Source organism: Sinocyclocheilus anshuiensis, unplaced genomic scaffold (genome assembly GCF_001515605.1).
Source record: "Sinocyclocheilus anshuiensis isolate Anshui unplaced genomic scaffold, SAMN03320099.WGS_v1.1 scaffold98, whole genome shotgun sequence".
NCBI classification, from domain to species: Eukaryota; Metazoa; Chordata; class Actinopteri; order Cypriniformes; family Cyprinidae; genus Sinocyclocheilus; species Sinocyclocheilus anshuiensis.
The window spans coordinates 100,201-110,421 of NW_015544128.1; the positions used below are offsets into that span (position 1 = coordinate 100,201).

Consider the following 10,221-nt stretch of genomic DNA (forward strand, 5'->3'; position numbering starts at 1 on the left):
AAAAACATCCGCGTTTATAATTTTGTTCGGTGTAAGAAATAAAATTGAACAGCTCAATATTGCAATGCATCAAGATCAACACCGAAGGCTCTTTAACATACATAGTCTTATTTCTGTGCATTAAATTAAGCCTTGTAGGCTTGCCTTATGACATTTAAAAATGTAATGTTATTTTTAAAACCATGTCTCCAGTTTTCATCTACAAAGCATGGATTTCTGCAAGAAAAATAAAAAGAAGTTATTGAATGTTAAGTCTTTATTTGCTGTGAAATAGTGTGAAGTTTGTGTGGCCATAACCTTAAATACAATACCAGCAAGCATGCAAATTGTAAAAGATTAAATAACAGGCCAGTCAAACTAAATATTCCAGCCTGTCAAGCAAAATGTACTTACTTGTCTCCTATCTTCTTTTGCAGTGAGCTGGTTAGATTTTTCACTGCTGTCACTGAAATGATTTTCATCTGACAAGAATTTTGTGTAATTTCTATTCTTGTGCCATGATTGTCCTTTGAACTTGAATATTTGTATTCATTTGTTCTGGTTTGTTTTTCACCACTGTCCTTTTAATACATATTAATTGATAATGTCCTCCGCTGCTGTAGTATTTAGGCATTTTGAGAATTACATATCACAAATCAGTGACTATACTTTGTTTTTTTTTTGTTGTTTTTTTTGTGAGTGGTGTGAAGTACTATTGTGTTATGGTAAATTAAATATGTTAATAAGAGAGTTTCTGTGGTTTGTGGTTTCTGTGTCTTATGCACCATTTCTGTATGAACTTGTAGATATAATACATAAGGACATCAATTGTAATTATTTGTACTGCATTTTACAAATGGGAGAAACCCCTTTATATTCTTTGACCAATAGTGTGTGGACACTTACCTGTGATGATCATAAATGACATAAACATAGTATAGATAATAGGGGATTAAATCTGAGCTTTTTACAAAGTACTAGACAACTGTTGCAGGTGGGTGTTGAATATACTGAAAACTTTAGATGTCTGATACATGAAGTCTAAAAGTGTGTGTTTTGTCTTTATCCTATCTTGCGCATAGCAAATTTATGGTATTCATTTTTCATTGTACATTTATGAAATGAACGGGGATGCCTCCCTCTAAAGGAGGATTTTTCTCCCAGAAATGAATTGATAAAAAGTCAAAATTGTTTATAGCAAATGGATAAATATTTGTTCCTTTTTGTAAAATTATATTTTCTCACAAACGTACCGCATAGCAATAAAATCTTTCAAATAAATGCAGCTTGTTAATTAAATTATGGCGTATGACGTTGCAGACTAAGAACGCACAGAACACCCTGGAAACATGTACTGGTAATGAAATTACGGACTAGTGACGTTGCAGTTACGTTGCCAGTAAGTCATGAAATTACCAAATTATTACGAATAGAGGACCTGTCTGAGACGTTCTTGGTTATCTTGTTACGTTAGGAGGACGTACTGACAACGTTGTGAAATTGGTAATGGGATGGTAATAGAATTACGAGCATACTACGTCGTGGTTACGTTGTCTGTTGGCAAGTCACAAAATTACCAAAAATTACGAATACGTTACGTAACTGTTACGTCGTGTGTTAGCTGGGAAGATGTTACTGTAGTTCTAAAATAAATATGCATTAATTCATCTCACAAAAAACAAACAAAAAGCAGATTCAGTATTCCTCAAAATGAATCAAAATAATGCAACTCAGAATATGACGCAAACCTGCAATAATTAAATGTTAAACAACACATATATCCTTTATGTATTTAATCCCATTCTATTAACCAATGTCTTTGCTTCTGACCTTCGATGATCCAGTTCAACCATACTAATAAGTAGGGATGCTCCGATCAATCGGCCAGAGATCGGTATCGGCCGATAATCACATTTCATGACTCGATCGGTACTCACTATTTGGCCGATCTCACGAACCGATCAGTCATGTCATCGCCGGTGTGGAAATGCTATGACGTTTCGAGAAACAGTGAAAAATTTGCTATTTATCGTGTATGTTTTGCATGATGATGAATGGATGGTTCATTTTTAACAGCAGATTCAGTGACGTTAGAGCTGATCTGCGCCTCACTGCACAAGTCTGTGGCGCGTTACGTCTCCACGGGAACCGGAGCTGATCGCGGCCGCTTTAGTCAGTGCTTGTGTTTATACTGCAGCCACGGCATGTTTCTCTCTTTTGTGAGTTGGCACAGCATGGAGGACGGAAACCCCAAAAGGGTCTTGCCACTATTTTGATAGCTCCGCCCCACATATACGTATGCAACCCAGGCAACGATTAGTTCTGTGAAACAAAGCAAAACCAATGTTACACCGTGTCTACGGACGTGAGTGGCGCGGAGCAACAAATCCCCGACAGAAAACTGCTGCCGGGTTCTATTTAGGACGTGCTGACACAAATATCAAATGGTTTTCAACAGTCGTTTGATCGCGTCCAGTGTAGGCAGACTTTAGCATTACTTTTAAAAGTAACTTTCCCCAACACTGAATTTATCTTTTGAGGTAACTCAACAAGCTTACGTGTAGCACTTTTGTTGGTCATGTACATGTTCATGGGTGTTTGTTCAGATTTTTCCTGCTTCCTAGATTTGTCAGAAATATAACAAATATTAAAATTATTTTAATTTATTACAAAATCTTATGTAAAAAAAAAAACTATAACTGATATTAAACAAACCCCATAAAACAAAATAATTTAACAAACTAAGGTTGTAACATACAAGGTATGAACATAAATTATGAACTTACTTGCTCCAAAAAAGGCAGAGAGTGATCAGGGTGTCTGAAAAACAACAACTATACATTAATTTGAACAACTCTTAAGCTCCAAAGAATGTCCTGTTAACTTTGCTAAAGTAATAGGCCTACCTGTCTAATGTGCTTCCTGCCTTTGGTGTTCCCGCTTCATCTGGACTATCCCATATCTGCATAGAAAACACAAAGCAGGAGTTAAAATTAGTTACAATTAAATGCTATATTTATGTTTAGAGACATGCAATTAAATGCACCCACCAAAGTGTCATTCTCATCAAGTGGACTGTGAGAGGTAGATTTTACTTGCACTTCACTGTCTTCACTAGAAGAATCCTCATTACAGTCTTCAAACAACAATTATGAACATAAGGAAAATTCACTTTGATTTAAAACCATGTTTATATAGTATTTTATACATGTCTGTGTAAGATTTTCTTTAAATTAAATATGCTCACCAGTGGCTGAAAAGTCTTCGACTGTGCATATGAACAAGTGTTATTGTAAGGCTTTGGTAAGCCTTCCCAATTGCCTCTTTGTACAGCTGAAGTTTAAAAGGGGTGTTTGTTCCTGGAATATTTTTAACCTCTGAACAATCTGGGTACAGTAAAACAACTTCTTCCATGTCCTGATGAAAATCTTTTACGTTCTTTTCACCAGCTATTAACACTTGCTCAGATGACCAGTTTGTTTGAACTTCAAGAGGCAGGCTCCTCCCTCTCATGGGCTGTAGAACACCATCATGTCTTTTCATTATTCCAATGTAAATCTACACATGAAAAGAAGAAATAAAAATGTCACAAACTGAACATTAAAATAGGCTTTAATATGGGTGTGTGACTAATTTATAAAATATTAATAAAAACTGACTGATTAAAAGATAATCATGATTTAGAAATTAGTTAATATCTACAATTCCTCGATTCAGCACTGCACTAAATTTAATAGGAAACAGATATTCAAGAGTACTGATAATACTATCTATCCTTTAATTTGAAGTAACTTTGAAATGGAATTCGCAATAGTCTTCATCCCTACTGTGATGTATAAAAGATACCTTCACTGATTTTTTATCCTTCTTAAGGCTTGTTCACACCGGGACAAATATCGCGCGCAATTATCGCCGATCTTTAATGCCTCGTGACTAAACAAAGGGCGGCAATGTGAGTGTGCACATCGACGCGCAAAACGCGTGGCGTAAAAGCGTCATTTTTTAAAAAACGCCTCGGGCTCGTTTTTTTGGTTTGACGTGCCGCATTAAAAACTGGCCAACCAATGAGATTGGCGCTTTTGTTCAGGTGCTCAAGCACAAAACGGTCTTGCCAAGCACACATTGATACCTAACGACGAAGAGGAAGTAAGTAGACCAAGAAGATGCATCGAGGCAAGATGAATGTAGAGCTGCTGGTCTCATTGGTGTCTGAACACAAAGGGCTTTATGACAAACGCGACAGCGACTACAAAAATCTCGATAAGAGGGAGTTGTTATGGAGAGGAATTGCAGATCAAATAGGATTCGATGTGTACCGGGGTATTTCTGTTTTTCATTAAGCGCCATCTAATGTCAGGGAGTGAATTTGCACGTTCACTCGGCTCATCGCCAGCGAAAATCGCTCGAGTATGAACACAAAAACTCGTCAAAAAACATCGGCGATAAGCACACGCGATAATCGTCCCGGTGTGTACAAAAGTGATTGTCTCCGGGGGGGCCGGAGACAATCCAACGCTCTCCACTGACTTTTTATTGTGGGAAGCTGCCTCCTTGTCATTTCTGACATATAATAAAAAAACAGAACAATGCCTAAAAGCTGCTATGTGACAAGATGTACAGTAAAGAAGCTCAATAACCCAGAACTACGTTTTTATAAGCTGTCGACCCCAAAAAACGAGCGTTTAAGGACACAAATGTCGGGGTATTTCACGTTGGGCCATCCATTTGGATCATTTCTCAAACAAAAGAAAGGTAAGGAAAAGGGGCACTGACATAATGACAAAATGTAGTTTCTTAATAAATTTAGTTTCTTAATATCTCCACCTCTCAGGTTCACATAGGGTGGTGAAATAATCCTTTGCCATGGTTAAAATCAAGCACAGCGTTAGTTCTGGCAGGTCACGTTAGTCAAGCTCGCATCAGCTGACTCTCAGCTGATCCCCATCTACCTATGGGAATACGACACCTAAGTATTCATATATAAGGTCCCTCAGTATTATCAGCAGTTTTCGCATTGCTCAACAGCTAATTAAATGGCGAATTCGGCAGACAAAACACCATCATCACTAGGAATCGGGAATTTAGAGAGTGGAATTCATTTCCCCAATGGACTCACCTCCGATTCATTCAAGTTCGTTAACTTGAACACGTGAATTCACCACATTGATCATAAGCTGCCTGATTCGGAAGTGACTGAGTTAGCATTACTTCATGCATCGCAACATTATTGACATGCACTCCACGAGTTATGTAACTGACTCAAGAACAAGTTCAGATGGGAACTTCATCCCCAAGAAGGATATCAAGCATCCCCGTCACAGCTGCTTTGTTTCACTCTCTCGAACATCTTCACAAGCTAAGTTCCTTTTAATGCTCTCAGGTTTGGCAACATGCGTGTTGCTAAGGCTATCTGTCCTGCTTAGGCTCATTTAATTGTTTTCAGTTACATGCTTGTGTTGTGCTAGTTTGTGACCTGTTGGCAATGTGCGGTACTTATCTGTCACTGGCAACACGCTTGTCGCTGCAGTGCATATGCTGCGCTTATGGGGGGGGTCTAATGCTATTTCATGCATTCTGAGTTGTTTACACTGTTAAGAGTTGGATTCTTATGCGCGCGAGCACACTCAGCGACCCGAGTAACAGTGAGCCGCTCTACGCATTTCGTTCATGGTTAACTTACTGAAGTCATCAGCAGCGCTGCAGTTACTTGCTCGAGAAGACTCTAAAGTCTCTAAAGATGTGTGTTTTTGGATGTGAGGAAAAAATGACCTTCTTCAGTGTTATGTGAACAGTGGATGCAATTAGTTTTTTTTCCAGGGCAGCAACGGAGTTTCCCAAGCGTGTTTGTTGTTCCCGTCATTTCGGTGACGAATGTTTTATAACAAGGTACATTCTGACACCGGATTTGTACATCGTTTGATACTGAAAGACAGAGCAGTCCCAGCGACAAAAGATCCTGGTCATGACTAGGAACTGCTGTAAAACTGCATCAAATGTCTGTGTTTGTTGCCAATCGGCCTGTAAGTGCTCACAACTCTTCAGCCACGCCCACGGCTCGCCTCCAGGAGCTCAGCTGTTTTCGGAGAGAATCGTAAGCTGTATCTTTCTTTATAAATCAGATAAAACTGAAAACTCTTCAGAGATGTGAATGATGCAATACTACACTATAGGTACTCAAGATTAACATGAGATTGGCCGAAACTCTGTGCATTATGTCCCTTTTAACATAGTTAAGTCGACTTTATTTTATAGCACTACAGCACAGATTTAAGCAGCAGAAAATAACGACCATGGTGCAAACAGAATAAATTCTGCAGCGGCGCAGCTCCAAGAGAAAATGGTCGTTGTTCAGTTGAAGTCGTCTGCATCCGAAAACCTAGGCTGCTGACATGCTGCCTATCAGCCAATGACTTCGCAGGCAGCGTTTGTTCATGAAGATAACTCATGAAACTGATATCGGACATGCTTCTGAGGCAGCTTAACGTTCCATGATCTACAACAAAATAGAACGAGCTTTGGTGATAACTAAGCGAATATTTAATTACTCAATAATACTGATTTCTCGCTAGAAATAACTTCAGACGCCATCTTTATTTTGCTCAACCATCACGGGATAGGACACACAGGATTGTGGGTATCAAGGCAGCGAAGGATGCATCTATTCTGCCTTTAAATATCGACCAGATGAAGGTATATCAGGAGGCAAGGAGTGAAGCTAACATTGGAGGACACATTTCAAGGTAGGAAGGCATCAAGACGCGTTGAATCCAAAGGCAGCATTTTCCAGTTTCAGATGCAGCCGTCAATTCAGTGTTGATTCTGCTCCGGTACCAGACACGCTTGTTCTGTCTAGTCGTATTGGAAACATGCCTGTTCTTAAGCTCTCGGGTTGTTATTGGGAACATGCTTGTTCTTAAGTTATAGTTGTATTGTCGGGAACACGCTTGTCCCAGAGCTATATGGTTGTTATTGGAACATGCTTGTTATAAAAGCTGTAGTCGTATTGGGAACATGCTTGATCTTAAGCTGTAGTTGTATTGGGTATATGCTTGTTCTTAAGCTACCTGGTCATTATTGGGAACATGCTTGTTCTTAAGTTATAGCTGTAATGTTAGGAACATGCTTGTTCCAGAGCAATCCGGTCGTTATTCGTAACATGCTTGTTCTTAAGTTATAGCTGTAATGTTAGGAACATGCTTGTTCCAGAGCAATCCGGTCGTTATTCGTAACATGCTTGTTCTTAAAGCTGTAGTTTGATGATTGTGTTCCTGACAGAAATCAAGCGTAGCGTTAGTTCTGGCAGATCACGTTAGTCAAGCTCACATCAGCTGACTCTCAGCTGATCCACGTCTACCTATAGGAATATGACACCAATCATAATTCCCTTTATAAGGTCCTTTCAGTCATTATTCAGCAGCTATCGCTTTGCTCAGGAGCTAATCACCCACCTCCATCCCCAACTCCTCCTCTCGTCCAGTCAGGACTTGGCGTCAATCATCTTTGACGATAGTGGTCCTGACAGAAATAATGAATGTTTCCTGTCGCCGATTACATTTCTACGGAGCCCCTAAAGGGACATGGTGGTGGGAAAAAAAATCGGGGTGGGAGGAACATTTTTTTTGCATTCTATTGCAAAGATATTTGCGTTCCCTCGCAAAACTTTTGCATTCTCTCAAAAGTTCCCTCAAGCGTATGACGGAAATGTTATGGCCCTTACCATACTGTGATTTAGTGTCCGGGCCGGAGCGACAAGACTAAAACATTAAAACCCATTATAAACGAGGCATTTGTTGCATTCAGTGGGGACATAATTACAGATTATAATGACTTTAATAAACTGTCTTTTTACGCTCTGCATCGCGCCGCGTAAACATAAAACCATGTCTGCATTTGTGATCGGAGAAATTACAAACAACAAGCGCTACTCTACACTGCTCAAAACTCGCGTTTGAATCATCAGTGGCAAATCCTTTAACACTAGAACCGCCACGGCGTAAATTTTACCCATGGCTGGTTTTCAAATGTACATAAAAGATTTAAAATAAAACATTCAAGTCTCCCAGTCATTGACTTTTACTAAAATTATGTAATTTACAAACCAAAATTGTTAAAAAATTATTTAGATAAAACCAGATCAAAAAACGGGGCATTTATACCTATAATGCCAGAGAGTTAAATTTACCCACCTATATAATGCATGTATTTTCGCGCTGTAATTTTCTTGCCGCTTATGTTTTAACATTGATAACCGCTAAATCAGTGAGTGAAAGGCGTTGCCTAGAAATGTAGTTTCATAAATAAAGTCAAAATGACTAAAAAAAGGTGATTTATGGAAGGTAGGTATTAGAAACACTAAATCGTGATGGAGAGTCTGATGGTAAGTTATGCGTCCTGGGTCGGCTCAGCTGACAGTGATCCAGATATTATATTTACATGTTTTAGTATCACATTACTCTAACTGGTCAAACTTTGGTTTAATTATTTAATTTTTGTCTTGCCATATCGTTTATTGTTCGCTACTGTGTTGCTATTCTAGTCTGGCCATTTCCTGAAGAAGAAAAAATCCGATCTGTATGATGTAGTGAATAAAACCATTTTTTGATTACCCAAAGTTTAATGGTGTTGTTCTCTTATTCAAATTATAAATGATAACTAAATAAATATTTAGGTGAAGCTGTGTGCTTGAATTGTCATCGCATCATCCTATGCAGTGTAGTGAATTATTATTGCTCATTGTTGTCTATAGGCTATTTTATTAATTTAAATACCATGGGTTATCTTAATATATTGATTAATGACATTGTATTATAATATTACACCACCCAAATATTTAGGATACTACCTTCTAATTTCCATATCAGTGTAGGTTTCTTTTTTTTTTTTTTTAGCTTAGGCTACTGACCATTATGGATTAGTGTAGCCTGCATTAAAAAAATCTTGAACATAAAACAACTGGATAAAAATATAGTTGATGACTAGACATAATCATTAGGAAAAATTGAAATCGCATCATATGACCCCTTTAAAACCGTTAGGCTATAGAAAACGCTTAAGGGAGGCTAAAGGACGAAGACGGTATAGGCTAAAACCAAAATATGGTACACAGTTTATTAATGAAATATAGCATATTATGCACAGGAAAGCAGACAAGCCCAGAATAGCTATAAAGAAGCCAAAACATAATTTAAAGCGAAACTGAAAGTATGGGCTCACGTACCGCTCTCATTCAGCACAAATCCAAATGTTTCCATATTCGCAATGTATTTGAAGCTAAACCATTATTTATTAAATTAACTGGGCTTTGTACGCTCCAATATCGACGGGAAAAAAATCATTATGAACAAAAATGTGCGGCACTGGAGTGGACCGGGGCTCACATTGACTGTAAATTATTTAAATTTAACATTTTATCTGTATTGGTGATTCTATGTTTTATTTTAATAATGAACAGGCCGTTTGCCGTTTGCATGTGCGCATGAGGCGCCGGCCCGATCAAATCGCTGAAACATAAAATACTCCGTCACTTACTGTAGGGCATAATTCGAAATTGCAAAGTGCTAGCAGTTTGAAGATTAAATCATATAAAAGGTTATTAGAAATTTTATAAAGCGAGCACTGTTACGTTCTTATTTCGCTCTGAAACCTACGAGAATGCAATTTTCCCTGAATATCCAAAAGACTGCAAATGTGACATTGATTTTATATAACAGTTCAACAAAAAAGGCAATATGAAGTGTACATTTTACATTTTAAATGTAGCCTACATTTTAAACACAACATTGTCAATCTTGTTTGTTATATTTTACTAAGAAATAATAGTTCCAACGAAATCGTTGGTGAATGAATCTGCAGCTTTGAATGATTCGGAGAGTACTGATAATCGGAACTGATTAATAACCCTTTCATAACTACAACCATTTGCTTCGTTACTTCGCCTTGCTCATTAGACAGTGACTTGCCGCCACCTACTGGCGATTTTAGTTTTGAATCTACAAGTATAACTTCGTTTTGCCATCATTTATTGCTTTATTTATTATATTAATAATACACTTAATGAAATGTGAAGAATATGACATAAAACATGACATACAATTAATAAGGCTAGAAAAACTTTGCCTCTATAACAGTAAAAATGCACATGTAAATCAATTTAAGGGGGCAAATATGGTCCCTTAATGGAAAAGGTGTAACTGCGGTCTAAGTCGGGGTACTCAGAAGAATGTTAGGCTAAATGCCCTAGGG

General features: G+C 38.0%; 1 pseudogene; it reads right to left on the reverse strand.

Annotated features, from left to right (window-relative positions):
* Positions 1-10,221, reverse strand: part of LOC107694842 (uncharacterized) — a 26,027-nt pseudogene that overhangs the window by 8,366 nt on the left and 7,440 nt on the right.